The 4,085-nt window shown below is 38.2% G+C and overlaps 1 long non-coding RNA gene across 1 annotated transcript in view; it reads right to left on the reverse strand.

Moving 5' to 3' along the window:
- Window positions 1-3,628: 3,628 nt before the first annotated feature.
- LOC117954097 overlaps window positions 3,629-4,085 on the reverse strand; it is a 1,526-nt gene continuing 1,069 nt past the window's right edge. Inside the window, exon 2 of the long non-coding RNA XR_004658735.1 lies at window positions 3,629-3,755. This is a non-coding gene — a long non-coding RNA (uncharacterized LOC117954097). The remainder of the gene's footprint in view (window positions 3,756-4,085) is intronic.

The following is a 4,085-nucleotide window of genomic DNA, read 5'->3' on the forward strand; positions in this document are numbered from 1 at the left end:
TTAAGTATAGCATGGTTGTGTATAACCCTAGAACAACGTTTAGGATTCTTTTCTTGCGTCAATTCTGAAAAAGGATCGTCTACCTTGTAACATAAAACGTAATCATATGTGTCGTGATTTCACTGCCAAACAACTCACGTCATATGCAGTTGTAACACAGACTAGCTAACAACTAAAACAGCTGTGTGTAAACGATGGAGATACTACTAAGAGCTAATTTTGCATTACTAAACAGAATGCAGATAAATTATGTGTTAGCTGTAAACCAAACAAAATTTTTTCAATAGGGTTAATTCCAGGTGCCACATTCGCAAAGAAAAGGTACCAAAATAACATAAAACTATTATTACACTGTGAGGAACTCTCACAAGAGTCATCGCTAATTTTGGGTTCGGCCACCGTAGGAGTTAGAACGGGCTCAGAATGGGGGAGGTCCTGACTCTATATTAATTCATGATCATAGCGCCCCCTACTGGCACCAGGAAGTTAAATTCATTACATTTTGACGTCCTCTACCTAGCAACTTGACCAGATCCACCTCAAAAGTGTTAAGGAAATCCTTAAGATCTTTATAATGCGTCACTTTAAAGCTTATGATTTTTTGTCGAGGGCCAATGCCGTTGGCAGCACAGTGAACTTCGATGTTACATCATGAAATAAAATTGTTGTTGTAACTTGAAAATACATAATACAAACCAATCTGCTTGATGCTGAGTCTTGCCTCTGGGAAGTCATATATTATTGAACGACAGGCTTTGTTAGTTTTGGTCTTTAAAAAAAAAAATAAGAATATAGGATTGTGTTAGTTGTTTGCTTTAAAGTCCTTGTGAGTTTCTTCAGGTTGATAATACAGAGTCAAAATATTACCAAAGATGTTTTTATCTTCATATCCTCATATAATTAATTAAAAAACCAACACAGATAACGCACTCTATTTCTTTCTTCCCCACATCCACGCAAACACACCCACACCTTGTGACATCTGTTGATACGATTTGAACCTATCTTATAAATCAATCAGCCAGCTCTCTCTTTATAACATAGCTGTTGTGCTAAAGATTAATTATTATCATTAAAAATGAATATTAATTCCCATCTTGCCATCAAGTCTAGATTAGGATAGATGATATCAGCACCACCAGTCTAAAACTTTATATCTACTGTTCCATCAAAATCTGGCTAAGGATAAGGTAAATTGATTTAATGATACGTAACTGTGTAAGAAGTCATTCTGTGATCCAAACTTTCTCTTAAACTGTGCTGTCTGTGTTAAGTTCTTCTGTTTTGGAAAGGCTAGAATGAAAATCTGTATCAACTGCTATATTCAGGACAATGGGTCAAAGAGCCAGTCCAATAACATTGAAAATAAACGCCTAACGCCAGCTAGCTGTAGCGTATTAGCTAATGTTAGCGCTTGTTTCAACAAAATTCCGCCAGACCAGCATAACATCAGTTAAAAGTAAACTTTAACCAGTCGACAGGGCCGGCCCATGGTAGAGGCAGTATAGGTAAATGACAAGGGTGCCATCCATCCGTAGCCCAGACAAGAACATAACTACACAGCCTATATTAGGCCCTACTTTTGGGTTGCCCAAAGGTGCAGCATCACTCCCGTGTATGACAGGGTACCAAAACAGAATGTGTTCTCCCACTCAAGCACTCACAGTGGTACCCTCTAGAGCAGATAGTTTATCAATTAATACAGAAAGAAGGTTAAGACTCTGTCCAAACACTAATTGATGTGGACTGTAGCGATGAACATTCAACATACCGTTCAAAGCCACGAGGGCCCAGTCAAGGGCAGTGTGCCAGTCACATCCATTCTCTCCCTTGACCTTCTGGATGAAAATTGGTGAGCGTTTGATTATGTCTCTCCTGTGGTCCGTTGCTCCAGGAACTGTCCAAAGACTGGATACCATCCCACAGTATTTAGGCTGCACAGTAAATAACTTCTGGATAGGATTGATGGGCAAAAGCCTCCACCAAGGGACACCGTATGCTTTGTGCTGTTCTTAAATGAAGGTAAATGAAACTATCATACCCCTGTATATCTGTATCAATTCAATTTTGAATTCAATTTTATTTATAATATCAATTCATAACAAGAGTTATCTCAAGACACTTTACAGATAGAGTAGGTCTAGACCATGCTCCAGAATTTACAATGACCCAACAGTTCTAGTAGTTTCCGACTGAGCAAGCAACAGCGGCGAGGAAAAACTTCCTTTTAGGCAGAAACCTCGGACAGACCCAGGCTCTTGGTAGGCGGTGTCTGACGGGCCGGTTGGGGTTTAGAAAGAAGAGTGGAAATAACAAAAAGTAGAAAAAATTGTAGTTTGTAGCAGTTCTTTGTAGTAGTTCATGGCATAGCAGGGCACTGTGGGCATTACAAGGCACAGCAGGACGTAGCTGAGCACCACAGAGTGTAGCAAGATGAACATGGCATCAGTGTCTCTGTGTACTAACCGGCAGCAGAAGATTTACTAGAATTGATGGAACTTTACAGATTGAGTTGGTATAGACCAAACTCCATAATTTATAGTGTCTCGTGATAACTGTTATGATTTGATACTATAAATAAAAATGAATTGAAGATGGCCGCCCAATAACAGCCAAGGTCTGCCTAAGGGTTCTGCCTGTTTAAAGGATTTTTCCCCCCGCCATTGTTGCAGCAAAGGCTTGCTCTTTGGTGGAATTGTTGGGTCTTTGTAAATTAAAGAGTGTGGTCTAGACCTACTTTACCTGTAAAGTGTCCTAAATTAACTTCTGTTATGATTTGTGTTTTCTTGGAGGCCACAGTATGCGATAAGTAATTCCACCTATCCTCTAAAATACCCCCCAAGTACTCAGCACTTAGTGTGGCTTTGGTTCAGCAGGCTGTAGCTCAGCAGGTCGTCCCGTTAACCACAGGGTTGACAGTTTGATCCCTTGCTCCGTTGCAGTTATGTGGGGTGCGCTGTAACCATTCAGCTACCATTCATCCATTTTTATGATTCAGCAGTGAATTGAATCAAGTCTTTACACTCCTCAGATAATGGGATGGAACTGTAAGGGAATTCGCTTTAGTCATGATGCTGAGCAAGACACTCAAAACACAGAAATCAAACATTAAAATGTGAATTTATTGAGCAGAATTTTCACTTCCAAGTAGTTTGCACTTAAAAGCTCTGAAAACATTTGACATCTAGTAAAATGTACCCTTATATACATTTCTCTAAACTGCTTACATTACTATCTGTCTTCAGCACTCATTCTTAGCATGTTTAAGTCAACAGGTGCGTAACATCTGCTAATGAAGATATATCAGTAAAGATGAATGTTACGGAAGTTGTGTTACATATAAAAAACATCAAATGACACACACTCAAACGAAGGCACTGTTTAATGGAAACTAATTTGGATAAGTGATTTGTATTATAATCTTTATAATATAACCATTACATACTGAGGCTTATGTGGTAGTTAATGTGCTTAATACGTGAAATGAAGAGACTGAGTGCAAAAAAATGCATATTACTTCAAAAACAACTACTTCTGAGAATGTTTTCGTCCACAGCAGACATGCATAGACTGTATACAAGCCCCAATGATGCCTTCATCCAGAACATTTTGAGGTATCACACAGTAGTTTTTTTTTAAAGGGAAATGATTTAGACAAAAAAAAAACTGAGCCAGATTAACAACAAAAGTGTGCCCAAAACCCTTTAGAGATAATTTTTGTGGCTCCATTCACAACAGTGTAAATATACAGTGGTCTGCAAAAGTTTAGGCAAACTTGTTAATTTCCATGATTTTCCTTCATAAATCGTTGGTTCTTAGGATAAAAAAATCAGTTAAATATATCATATAGGAGACAAACACAGTGATATTTGAGAAGTGAAACGAAGTTTATACAATTTACAGGAAGTGTGCAATAATTGTTTGAACAAAATTAGGCATGTGCATAAATTTGGCCACTGTTGTCATTTTACTGATTTCAAAATCTTTAGAACTAATTATTGGAATTTAAAATTGGTTTGGGAAGCTCAGTGACCCTTGACCTACATACACAGGTGAACCCAATTATGAGAGAGTATTTAAGGGGG

This window comes from Etheostoma cragini, chromosome 12 (genome assembly GCF_013103735.1).
Source record: "Etheostoma cragini isolate CJK2018 chromosome 12, CSU_Ecrag_1.0, whole genome shotgun sequence".
NCBI lineage: Eukaryota > Metazoa > Chordata > Actinopteri > Perciformes > Percidae > Etheostoma > Etheostoma cragini.